A 14194-nucleotide genomic window follows, 5' to 3' on the forward strand; every position below is an offset into this window, starting at 1 on the left:
CAACAAAGCATCCATGAGGATTAAATCTGACCTGCAAGCCTTGTTCAACCATTTGACCAACAGAAACCAGATTCTTGGTGATATTCGGGACATGAAATACATCGGACAGGTATTTCTTTTTCCCATCCTGCATAGACAAGGGAATTTTTCCAATCTGCACAATAGGATGTGCAGTATCATCACCAGTCTCCACAAATCCTGGTTTTTCCATTTTTCTTGCATCCTCCATCCATTCTGCATGACCTGTCATGTGATTTGATGCACCTGAGTCAACATACCATACATCATTGCTTTCTTCTGCACTTGTCACAGAATTGTTCATGTGTTGCACCATAAACAGATGCTCATTTCTGTCATCACCCTGTCTACTAGAAGATGCATAATTCCCTTGTTGCAGTTTTCCATTCATGATGTCATTTTGCTTTTTATAGCAGTCTTTAGCCATATGACCCATTTTACCACAGTAGTAGCATTCAACATTACTGTTTGCATTTTGGCCTCTTTGCCATCCACCACGACCTCTTTGGCTCCCCCTGCCTCTAGAGTTACCACGTCCTCCTCCATAGGACTGGTTTTCTTGAGTTTGCTGCATATTCTGATTTCTACCACGGCCTCCAAATCGGCCTCCTCTACCTCTGCCTCTACCTCTTCCAGCATTTGAGTAGAAGACAGCTTCTTTTGAAGTTCCTCCTGAAGAAGATGCACCACCATTTCTCTGCTCCTCAGAAATTAGAAGAGCAATCAACTCCTCAAAGTCAGGAAATCTTTCACGGACGGAAATGGATGTCCGAAACTGCGCATAATCATTTCCTAGACCATTCAAGGTCACAGAAACTAAATCATCATCTTCCACTGGCGACCCAATGGAAGCAAGTGCATCTGCAATCTTCTTCACCTTCATGTGGTAGTCATTGATGCTCATATTTTCTCTTTGCACATTATGCAACTCTTGCTTGAGCTGCATTTTCCTGGCTTGAGTATTTGTGCTATACATTTTTGACAAAGTATTCCATGCCTCCTTTGGCGTACTTGCATCCTGAATATGCACAATCATAGAGTCTGAAATGCTGATAGACAGCCAGTACATAACTTTTCTGGCTCTCTCATGCCATGCCTTAAATGCCTGCATTTGCTGTTGATTGGGAACATCAGGAAGAACTGGTTCTTCTTCATTTCCTGCAACAAATTCCCAATATCCTTTTCCCATAAGGAAATTCGTCATTCTAAACTTCCATGCCTGGAAGTTGTTCTTGTCAAGCTTTTCAGTTACAATCTGTGAAAGAGAATCAGACGCCATTACAAAACACTGCGAAAAATTCTGTCACTGCAAAAACTCAGCTTCACCCTCACAAGGGCAAATCTGCAAAACTGGCGAAAGTGGTATTTGACCACACAGTCACTTCCTAGTGACGATTTTGCATAAACAGGAACCAAGGATGATTCTGAAACTCCCAATGTCTCTGCGCACAAGCATACGATGCAATTTCTACAGTAACTTTTCACCGACCTGTAGAACAGTGGCTGAACAGCATAAAACTGAGCCTTTTCCTGAGTGCGTGCAGAAAACTTCCGCCTCCAAAACAGGCCCCGAAATGGCCTCAAATCAAAAAAACAAGGTCGCCAAAGGCTAAAGCCCTCTCCCGCAGCATATACTGCCCTCTTGCTTCACCGCGAAGGGCGTCTCAACCTGAGACAATGCACTCCTGCACTTTCTGGCTGTGCTACCTGCAGAGATCTGCTCCCAAAACAGAAAATGAAAGCAACACTGCTCCTCTTACCAGAACACCGCGAGCTTGGCTTGCTTTCTTGAGCTCCTTACCACGAACAAGGCTCTGATACCATGTCAAGATTGTGGGAGAGAAGGAAGGAGTCTCACTTGAAGCTTTCTTGCTTGCACAATGGGGGAATACACACAAGGTTGGAGGCTGAAAACAGTTTTCCTCTTCTTAGTTGTGGAAGCCAAAAAGAACTCAAGTACAAAGAAATAGACGAACCCTAGATATGGGTCTCAAACCAAACTCAACTAACTAAGGTGGCATACTAACTGAGCCACGAACTAGAGTAGATAAGGATAGCTATCATGTAGCTATTATTCATGGGCGGTGTACCAACCGCGTCTGCAACTGACAAGTCGGTGACATAAATACACAACGGTCACCCTGGCGTATCACGAGTGGAGCTCGATATCTCAACAGTGCGGCACAATATTCCCAAGCTCACTACATCATAGTGGCAACCGATTACCTAACGAAGTGGGCAAAGGCACAGGCCACGAGGAAGAATGATGCTAGATTCACTGCAAAGTTCTTATGGGAGCAGGTCATTTCACGGTTTGGCTGCCCAATCGAACTTGTAAGCGACCAAGGCACGCACTTCATTAATGAGGTGATTTCCCACTTACTCTCTACCTTTCTAATAATTCATCGGAAGTCCTCTCCCTATTACCCTCAGGCTAATGGCTAAGCCGAATCCACGAATAAAATCTTAGTCAACGTGCTGACAAAAATAGTGTTTACTTCAAGAGGTGACTGGGACAACAAGCTAATGGTGGCCTTGTGGGCCTATCGCACAGCTTATAAAACGGCTATAGGACAGATGCCTTTTAGGTTGACGTACGGAACTAAAGCCATTTTACCCTTAGAATTCTTCATCCCTAGCTTAAGGATAGCAGTCCAGGAGCGTTGGGAGGGAAGAGAGGCTTGGACCAATCGCTTAGTGGAGCTAGAGTGCCTAACGGAGACCCGACTCCTCGCCACTCACTCTCTGATTTGTGAGAAGGCTCGACGAAAGATGTGGTTTGACAAGCATGTCAAACAACGAGACTTTGAACAAGGGGACCTTGATTTGCTATACTCTGTAAAAGGACATAAACAAAAGATGAAGTTTCGGGGGCTAGGGCCTTTTAGAGTACGCATGATTGGTAGAACAGGGAATGTTGAGTTAGAGACACTTAAAAGCGAAGGAATAGGCTTTTTTAATGGCAGCCGCATAAAGAAGTACTATCCTCCTCCCCATCCATTACATGAGCCACCCATGCTAGAACCCCTAGTGAACGTCTGCATGGATACTATAACTGACCTTACAGATCAGGATGAAGAAGCAGTGGCACCGGTGTATCTATGAATCACAGTCGTAGTAGGAGCGACGTATTCTTTCGATGCCCTGATTGATGAAGGGGCCGACTACAACATCTTGACACATGACCATTGGACACGCATTGGTCAACCGAAACTACAGCCACTAATGCCAAACTCATCCCGTTTGGGGGTACTGCTTATTCACTCCTAGGGAAGTGCAAGGTAGTCGTTTCCATCGAATATGAAAGTTTACCACCTTTCTTCCATGTGTTGCCTGACACTAAAGGAGCCGGTAATGTGTCACTTTGGGTCACACTTTCAAGAAGCAAACGAACTGTAATGTGGATTACAACCTAAACCGCATTCATCTTGCTATTGGCAATGTGTGTATAGTGACGACTTTCAGCAAGGGCTGTCATGATTCCTCCACCATTACAAAGCCACCAGTAGAAACCCCTATGACCACGCTTCCCTAAACAGAAGAAAACTACGGCCTCACGCCAAGCTCTCAATCCCAAGCCCAAACCCACCACGAGTGCTCACAAGGCCAAGGAGTCCAAGCTTATATGGGTGCCAAAACGACAAAGACCACATCCGAGTAGACCACCCAAACGTGATCCTAAACGCCAAAATCATCAGTCTCGTCATGGCCTAACAGACAGGCTAGATGCTATCGACGTAGACACACAACCACGTTGCGATGGATCCCCAAAGATCTCTTGCGAGCACAAGGATACTACGAGGCCAACCCCTGGATTTGGGTGCCTAAAAATGGCCAGTTAAAAAGCTCATCTACAAGAAATCTCACCCCAGTGAGGGAGGCTTGCACACGTGGTGCCCATAACATAGTCAGCAAACCATCGCCAGTTGTGGCTAATAAGCCCAAACTCATCTATCGACCAAAGCAAATGCCACATGCCTTAAACTTACCTCCAGAGACCTTAAAAACCCCTATAACTGCTCACTCAGAACCCATCATAGCTCCCATGCCCCTAGAGCTTCCTATAGCACCTCAAAGTGCTTCGGAATGCAAAGCCCAACCTGTGACACCGATGATGGAGTCACCACTATCCAGTTCAGTTGCACCATCCCCACCAGCAGGTCTTAAACCCTCCTACGCAATACGACCTTTCCTCTCCTTGGCTAAGAACCTCGCCGCGACTTCTGGGGATGGCTTAATAACCTGCATCAAGATGTTGGACGAAACTTTCACTACATTCGCTAGAAGTTATCAGAGGCTAGACCTAGGCCTTCTTGACAAAACACTTGCTTCGGATGTTCATGCATTACCATGCACTTGGGAAGAATACAAACTTATGACCACTAAATTCCCCAAAATTGCTGTCGAACTAATTAGCCAATGACGAAATCTCAAACGAGCAAGCTGCCCTTAGAAGACTAATCACTTCATATCGTAAGCCTCCTCGTAAGCTCACCTTCCACGTTCTTGCAGCAGTGGTTTGCTCTGAGAATCCAATGGGAGAAAAAAGGATGTCGGATAATGACCAATGCTGAGCAACACAGGGCAGTTAAAACCATCAAATATGACCCTACTTATGTGGCACCTATCTCGTTTAGGGTTTTGGCCATCACCCGCAATCAGCATTTAGACGATCATGTGCTCACTCACCCCTACATTGACCAATTCCTCACAGAAGATGAATTACATGTTGCCAGTCGCCTTAATACTGGAGATCTCTTTCACAATGTCTTGATCTACATCTTCCAAGTCTCCATCCAACTGTATGCTCTTGATTGTCATGTTCAACTGGAATACAATCCAAAATTCTACACGTGGCTTCTTCACACGTAAACTTCTACCCCAACAGGCCCAAAGCCCTTCACCTTTTAACCCCCAATCCTAGGAAGGATTCTTTTCTAAGCCGGAAGAGGAGGGGGTATGTGGGTATGTGGTGAAAGTGAAAGGAATCAGACAAGAAATGAACAAAAAGAGGGTACAGTAAAGTAAAGGTAGTGAAAAGCATAAGCATATAGTATGAAAAAATGGCTTCCTAAGGAATTCATTCAAGAGTTTTTATTCTCGCATAAACAGCAAAGTGATATGTGGAAAATGCTAACGAAAGTTATGAATTATGGCAGGAGCAGAAAATGTCGTAGCAAGACCGCGCCCATCGACTCCCATTCACAGACGAGGAGAGGGAGCAGTATCGCATCCATCTGGAGAACCGCGTCTTCGGCTAGCTCAAGTTTCGGACCATCCACAACATCGAAGTCATGGTGGCCAAGGAGGAAGCAGCCAGGAGGGTAGTGGAACAGTGCAACCTTACAAAGTATATTGAAAAATTCTCGTAGGAGCCGGATCACTTAAAATGCGTAGAATTCCTCAGAACATACAACCCGGACCAAGAAGTTGGCATTGTAACAGTGGGCCGAGGAGAGGGTGCAAAGCAGGTGCAAGTCCGGTTGGATCCAACCTTGGTGGAAAAGGCTTTGGGATTGGTACCAAGGACAGAAAGGAGACAAAAAAGGGATGTTTATGCCTTGCTGAAAATGAAGAAGGAAGAGGTGCTCACGAACGACGACATAAGCATCCAGGACATCCCTAACACAGAAGCCAGGTTGCAGGCCAAGTTGGTGCACGTGCTCTTCTCCAACCAACGTTACAATTCCTTAATGCATCGAATTAGCATGCCAATGCTGGAGAATGTAGCAGCACACACCCTAGACGAGGTGGATTGGAATGGGTACGTGCAGAAGACGATTGATCAAGCAGCCAAGGCGCTAGCCCTGGGAAGTGCACCAACAGGAGGAGAATCTCCAGCTTCTAAGGTTACGGAAAGGAAGAAAGCCTCCTCAAAGGCCTCTTTCATCGGATACGAAGGAGTCTTAACTACACTCATTCAGGAGGCGGTAAAGGAGGCGGGGGAGGGAGAAGGAGAAACACCGGAGAGGTCGCCTCCTCCAGGACAAAGACAAATCCATCGACAGAATGGAAACATAAGAAGAAGGGGAGGGACAGACTAGTAAGAAGACAATCAGGACAACGAAGAAGAAGGCGGCGCAGAGGAAGAAGAAGAATGACGAAGGTAGGAAGAAGGAAAGGGAAGACTTGGAAAGGGCGAAGAAGGAATCCTTGAAAGAAGCAAAGGAGAGAGAGAGAACAAAGAGACAGGAGGAGGAGAGGGAAAAAGAGGAGTTGTAGAAAGCAAAGGAGGCATCAAAACAAGAAGCAGAAGAGGAGAAAAGGAGGGGAAAAGAACAGAAAGGGAAAAAGAAGGAGGAGCAGAAAAAAAGGGAGGAGGAAAGGAAGAGAAAAGCGGATGAGGAAGAGGAGGAGCTACGAAGAAAGGAGGAAGAGGACCTCGCAGAGGCCACCCACCGCCGGTCCATCGAACAGCAGTGCCGAGCAGATGAAATAAGGAACCTGAGCCCGTGTAGAGAAGAGGGGCCAGGGTCTAGCACACATGTGCCAAAGTTCGTGCCACCTCTAGTTCCCGAAGGCAAAGGCAAGGACCCGCTCCATCCGATCCCTACCCTCCTGGTGCCTCCCGCGGAACTCACCACCATCACCCCCAGCATCTCGACTAGCGCAGATGTGTCAAACTTCATGGTGTGGATGCAGTATCTCATAAAAAAGAAGATGGGCTAGGGGCAGAGCACGGAGACTACAGCCACAGGACAGAAGAGGCCAGCCACGGATGTAGAGTCCAGGCAAGAGTCCAAAAAGCAAAAAGTCGAAGCCTCAACCTCGCCCATTCACAGAATGATGACGCCACTGGCTAATTACGACGAATACGTTGTCAAGCTGATCTCCCAATTGGAGAGAGCAAAGGAGGAACGCAAGATAGCCGTGGGCAGCCGAGAAGGAAATCGTGGCCGCCTTCCAGTTGGACAAGACAAGAATGATAGCCTTGCAATAGTGCGAGATTGCAGATCTAAAACAAGAACTGAAGGCTAGGGATGAGAGGGAGGAACATTGGAGGTAGCTGCTCGAAAACGAGACTCAAGAATTAGTAAACATGCAAAGAGAGCACAAGCTCTTAATAGTGCAGTACCACGAGCTTGCTGTGCAATCTGCACAGATTGATGCATGTGAGGTGCCCGCCCATCGGCGTTCCAGGCACTCTTTTAGCGGTCTATCGAGAAACAAATCTAAGCGTCGCTGCCCGGCACTCCCAAGGAATGTTCCGAGTTTTGTCGCCTAGGGTTTCCCGAATCCGCCTCGCAACGGAACGTTCACGACCGAACCCACTAGGATCGACCTGAAATTCGGGTTCTTAGTTGTCAAGGTCTCCTATTAGCATTCTAGCATCGGGTTTTGGACATCCTACTTTACGCAGAGACATCCAGTCCGAAGCAAACCCATGCCGCACTTGGTTCAAAGAGAATGGGAAACGAGAGGGATGCGCTGCTCAACCTCTCTGCCCATAGGGCATAGTCCCATTCCGGTCCCCTAAAACGGCATGAATCGGGTTCTAACCTATCAATACCTAAAGGTCGAATGACGATAAAAACTTGTGAGAAGCCTCCCAGTTCTCTGGGACCACCCTGCCGTAGGACGGACCCGTCGGGGATTCCGCCCACCCGCTTCCCTTAATAGCTTTAGTTTTCTAATTAGGTCCTACCACATTTATGTGTGACACTCAAAATCAGCTTCATTAATTAAGCCTTTTAGGGAACAAGGTTCGTTCGCGTAAATTATAGCACAGACACGAAAACAGAGCAAAGCAATCTATTGACAAACAAGATCAAACAAGTTCCTTAACTTATCTTCAAGTTAATCTTTGTCTCCCGCCCATACAGGAGAAATTATGTTTCGCTTCTGTCCAACAGAAGTATCCCTTCTGCCATGCAGAAGTAACTGGTCCAATTCACATGGCACCACAAACTCAATCCTTTATCTAGAATAGGATCTCCCAACATGCCCAGATGTTAGGGGCCACGGAGGTCTTCAACTCCATTCTTGACCTAGCAAGGGGTGTCCAGAGCTCCAACTGACCCACAAGCTGTCTAGGAGCGAAACATCATACCCGTGGTTGGCCTTTTCACCACTCGACCTTCGGCCCATGAATCGAGCAGTGCCCTCTCGGGTTACTACGCGGTGCGACCATGGAGGTGATCCACCCGTACAATATATCCTTCCTTAATTAAATCCTTTAAGAATCAAGCACAACCAAGGCAATCAGCCTAATATCATTTTCCAAGAAAACATTCCTTTAATCCCATGGCGACTTGTCATCACAGACCCTTGCCATGCATTTACCATAAATCACAAGCACTTGGAATAATCATCCAAACAACAACTAACAACTAGTTGAATGTAAAAGCATTTAGGAATATTGTTTGATCAACCAACAAAATCAATTGCATTCTTTCCAAAACAATGCAAGAGTAGATGAAATAATATTTCCCATTGCATAATTGCTCTTTCCCTTGGGATTTAAGAGCAATACCATGCAAACATGATCTTAACACTTCCTTCCTTTGGCTAGGGCATATGTTAAGGGTTCAAACACTATTCATGATGTAAGTTCTATAGGTCACTTACCTTGATCGATAACCCAACCCTGAATTTGGATTGGCAAAAGTCATCGTTATCCGACGGATCTCAAGACATCCTAGCTTTAACCCTTATGATCAATTTCTTGTACTAGCTCTTAGTCAAGTCATGAGGCAAATAGAAATTTATCCTCATATATCAAACATGTCATAGGCATAACATGTAAATACTTGATAAGATAAGTGTGAGATGATCTCAAGTAATTAGACTCCTAGGCTCTTAGGCTAAGTACCTTTGAAGTATCTAAACTTTAAACTAGTACTTCTCTATTCATGATTCTTAATGTCATATTCTCTTAGCAATCATGCTAGTTATAATCCTTGACTATACTTTAATCTAGTGCTTGCATGCCCAATCTTTTAATGTCGTTCTTTTGACGACTATGTCATTCATAACGCTTGACTGATTCTTCCTTGTAATTGCTCTACTAGCAAATACGTCATATGTAACTGGATGCAATTATCTATCCTTGTTATATGCACTTCGCAAACTCCATCTTCCGAATAGGTGAGATGAAATTTATCCTTTCCCATTACCTATACTCGTGCAATAGTATGGGGCCTAACGTATCTCATACGAGAATCAAAGCAAGCATCAATCAATTTGAAAATATATTACTTACGACCGGAACCGCAGTTGGATTGATAGCGATGCCTTTGCCCGAAGCCTTGTTGTTGGTTGCAGGATTGTCATCCACACGCGACATCCTTTGCTTGGAGGCCATCGTCCGCAAATAGACTCAAGAGATTAAGAAGGTGGAGTAGATTCAAGATGGGAGAGCGTAAGAGAAGATGGTTAAGTCAAGGATCGAGATAGAGGGAATTGAGCCAATTCTCTTCCTTGCAGCCTCTCGGGGTGACTCTTCTCTCTCTCTCTCTCTCTCTCTCTCTCAAGCTCTATTTCAAGCTCTTCCTCACAATCTCTTGGAGGGGTATCCTTCTCTCTACCTCTCTCTCGCAGCCTCTCGGTGTCTCCTTATGCTTTCATAAGCCTCTCCCATGCCTCGTATTTATAGTGAATTAGAGAAGAGGGCTTGTGGTTGAGAAGTGGAGCTCTTTGTGGAGGGGGATCTTGGAAAGATCAGTGATCTGATGCTCAGATCATAAATCTGATGGTTCCATTGGCTCCGAAAGGGGGGTAAAACCCCAAGACGCTTGGTTAGAAAGCTCTCAGTTCACTCTTTCTTCTTTTCTCTGTTCGAAGTGCTGTCTACTGCCTGTAAACTGTGATCGCGGCCGCGCGCGATTTCGCCAGTCACTTCTCTTTATTTTTCTTTTTATAAAATCTTCAAACTAACTAAAATATCACTTGTCTTTTCTTTTAAATGACATCCAGTTCAAAAATCTCCATATCTTTTTCTTTTAGGATAATATCTAAAATATCTAAAATATACTAGTTTTGTCCAAATTCTAATGTTTTTGGACCTTCTAAACTATACACATGAACTTAGTGATTAATATAACTCATAAGTCTCGTTCACCTTGTAATTTACGTGAAGGGTAGCTACGGTCTTTGCCAATTCGAGAAAAATATCGAATTTACGACTCTTGATTTTTCTAAATAAAATATTTTAAATTAAATAAAAATTATCAATAATTAATGTTAGTTAGTTTTTACCTTAGTTAGTCTTTAGTTAGTAATCTTACTAACTTATTAATTGACTAGCTAACTTACGAACCAACCAACTAACTTTTATTGTGCGGAGATATTACAATGCACTTGTGACGGAGCTGAATGCCAGAGACGAAGAAAGAAAACGAGGCATGGAGGAGCAGCAGGAGGAACTCAAGCGCCTAGCAGATCAGCTGACCTCTGAAAGAGGAGAACAAGAGAGGCTAGTCAGGGAACTAGAGGATTATGAGCATAAAATCATGATGCTGATCTTAAGACAAGGAGAGGGCTTGGAAGTAATGAACAAAAGGGCAGAGGAGTGGGCTGTGCACAACGAGAAGAGGGTGAAGACACTGGCGCGCGGCCTTGCTCTGACAAAAAAGGAAAAAATCATCGCGGAGAGCAAGGCGGAGGCATCACAAGTGGCCTTCAGCACTCAACAGAAGGCCTTCCTTGACACTATCTTGGATGCCATGCATGCAGTGCAAGGAGAGCCACTGGAGGCAATGCAAAGAAAGCTCGACATGGCAAGAAGAGCCCTACACACTGGACTACAAATGCCACCATTACCGGTGGAGGTTAGGCTGATTTTGGATGAATAGCGAAAATACCTAATGCTGGCTGGCCTAACCCCCCAGGAGATAGACACCCTCGGGTTTGAGGAAGAAGCGGCACATGCAGAACGGCAGGGGGAAGAAGCAGAGCTAGAAATCGATGTGAATCGATTCAGGGAAGATGTAGTCCCACAACCCCCCTCGCCATAGGCCCAAGACCCGCCACAAGAAGACCCAACTGTAGAAAGAAAAGCCATCTCTAAATAAAGACACAAAAAGCTGGTGGAGGAGGCCAGACAGAAACTGAGAGCCAAGCTAGCCGTGCTACCGTCCGCCCCTCTCCCTCCATGCCCAGATGATCTTCCCGCAGGATTCCACACAGAACTGGTGGTGTGGAAGGTACAGGAACTAGGAAAGGATCCATTCTCCTTCAGTTTCCTCCTACCCAACAGTATGCGGAGGGTCTTGCCCCTCAAAGTGATGGACGAGGTGATTGCGGCGGTCGGTGGCCGGTTGGGGAAAAAATGGCTGGAGGAGTGGGAAAAGACCCTAACCTCTTGGGGCACCGAAGCAGCCGACTACTGGCAAGATAAAATTTTTGAAATCCCCCACACTGTACAAAACTACAAGAGCCAACCCCTGTGGAGGAGGCGAGTATGCGACATAAGCATGCTCACCTGGATGGCTTTTTGTAATACCCTGCCATTTGAGAGAAACGACCCTACCTACATGGCGTACCCTCGAAGGGTAGGGGTAGATTTTGAAGCCACCCTCCACGGGCGGTATGACTTTCCCGTTATTTATAACTCCACTATAGTATCCTTTGAGAACGCCCTTTTTTTTACCTCACAAAGCCTAGACTAGTGTATGATGCGCTTCCTTGTGGACTTTTCCTCATGTCCTAACCCCGCTTTTATAACCACTTTTAATTATCTTAGGTTACTTAGGCTACTTCTTAAGCAGGACTTGACTCCACAAGAGCGCGGCCTGCCTCCCCTATTCTTTGACCCTAACGCTATAGACAACTGCGCCATGGCTTGTCTCATGATGAGGGCTAGTCTCCTTCCCTCTTTTTGCCTAGCCCTCCTAGAAGACATGAACGACAGCCAATTCACTAGATGCAACCACCCCTTTCTCTCCACCACCTCCCTTCATGTCTGCATGAATCTAAAAGATTACATGCAAAATCGCTAGTTTTTGAGCAAGTCCCTCCGACCCCCTTCTCCTCCTCATTCCAATCAAGACAATTAGGTCTATGTATCATTTCAATAATAAAAAAAAAAGCAAGAAAGAAAGCACCACAGTCACTGCACCTAGGGTTCTCCCTAGCCCCCTCCCCCACTTCATGCTTAGGGCACATCAAGGGTAGGACTTTCAGACTTGTCACCCTAAGGCTCACACCGCACCTCCAACGAAGCACAAGCTGGGTCCTCAAGTGTGGACGTTACCAAGGGCTTACCCATCTCCTAGTTCTACTGCCACGAGCACCACACATTACACGGCAAGTAGACACACCCCTTAGGGAGTGCACAACTTTTCTTGTAGGTTATGGCTACCCGCGGAAGAGGATCACCCACGGCACCCTTTAATGACCCAAACATGCCGGCATCCAGCCATCCATCGAACCAGGTCAAGGTAGAACTGCCATTGGCATAGATCTTGGAACTGCATCGTCCAAAGATCCATGCCCAACGCCTCAAGATCCACGGATCACTTATTGATTCCACAAGCCTGAAGACCTTCAACTCAAAACTGAAGACCTTCAACTCAGAGACAAGGATCTTCAATCGAAGCCACAGGTTTTGAAGACAAACAACATTCGAGGGGTTTCTCCAGAATAAATCCCTCCAGTACCATCATCCTAAGGGATTGCTTATTGCTTCAAGCGTTTCTCATACTCAAAAGACGATCGGCTACAAAACTAGCGCCACAACCGTGTAACAGATGCCGAGTGTCTTCATGGAACCTAAAGCACACCGGAATCTTTCCTGGTCATCGTCCCCAACCTCCATCACCTATCAATCCCCCAACCACCCACCTACCTGTTCCGCCTAGCAGCCGACCTAACTAGCCACTACGTCCCACCACAGTGCCATGGGACTGGCACTTGGCTAGGAGGGGGGTAATGTTACCGTGTTTCCGCAGCACAAAGGAGCGAAAAATGGAAAAAAAGAGAAATAGCAAAAAAGGTGCAGGATAAAAGCAGAAAAAGGCGCCTTGACCGGCAACCAATCCCTGAAAAATTCAAATGTTCGGGCACGACCCTCAGAAAGCTTCGGTGTCGGGCCAAGGCAACGAAAGAGAAAAAAGGCGCACCATTAACATGCGGAAGCGCCCCCGAATGTGTGTAAAAGGGTGCCAGGTTCGCTCCTGTGCAAAGTGTATGCATTAGTTGGGAATAGGATAAATTAGAATGGTGGGAAATGGGAAAAAAGGGCCTAGGCTATGGTCGGCCATGTAAAAGAGGAAAAAGGGGATGACCGCCCAAAAAGGATTTAGGGCTTTGTATATAAAGTTGAAAAGTGAATGAGAAGCTCATTCTTCGGTGTGTGGCAAAAAGAGCCTTCTTCTTCCTCTCTTCTTCTCTCCTTCTTGCTTGTGTGTGCTCTTGAGAGAGGGAGTGTGAGAGTGTGAGGGAGTGAGTGTGTGTGAGAGTGAGGGATCAAGAGGGTGAAGCTCTTCACCATCTCCTCTTCTCTTCTCTTGTACACATGGCTATGGAGGATGGAGCTTGGAGATGGAGGAGGCTTGAGCTAGCATCAAGAATCGTGGAGCTACCGGAGTGCAAGAGAGAGGAGGGTACTCAATCGGGTATCAAGGTAAGCTCACTACACTCGTAGGATCGACGGCGCGTCGGCTAGGTGAGAGATAGCCATTAGAGCTCACTTGGAATGCTTGAAACAATAAGCGGTCTGTGGGTCTTGGAGGTTGAGCAAAAGCTCTCACATTGATGATTTTGAATACTTGCTAAAAACTTCAGATTAGAATGGCCTTGGCTTGGTTTAAGTGGCAAGAGAGAGAAAATGAAGAAAAAATGAGCTTAAAGGTAAGTGGCTATGGCTGTCTTGTTAAATAGGGACCAACAATCGGTAAATGAGCTCCCACGCACCCCACAGGTTGAAAATGCTCAAATCATTTGAGATGGATGACCCTCACTAATGGATATAACTCGCCCTAAGAGGGTTTGTACTCATTATGCTCGAGTTGAGAGATCTAAGCCTTCAAAGTGGTTGCTGTTAAAATTGTGCCCAGATTTGGGAAAATGCAAATACCGGGCATGGTGTGCATCAAACTCCTTGATTTTTGTGCCAAAAAGTTGCGCCTTGAATTAAGAACAACTCTCGAGAAGAAAGCTTGAAGAGATATGGCTTGCTTGATGAGATATGGCTGCTCGAAAAGAGGTAGGTAGGTGCTGTCCACATATACAGTTA

The sequence above is a fragment of the Lygodium microphyllum genome, chromosome 28 (assembly GCF_053477565.2).
Source record: "Lygodium microphyllum isolate KBCC chromosome 28, Lygodium_microphyllum_v1.1.10, whole genome shotgun sequence".
Classification (NCBI taxonomy): Eukaryota; Viridiplantae; Streptophyta; class Polypodiopsida; order Schizaeales; family Lygodiaceae; genus Lygodium; species Lygodium microphyllum.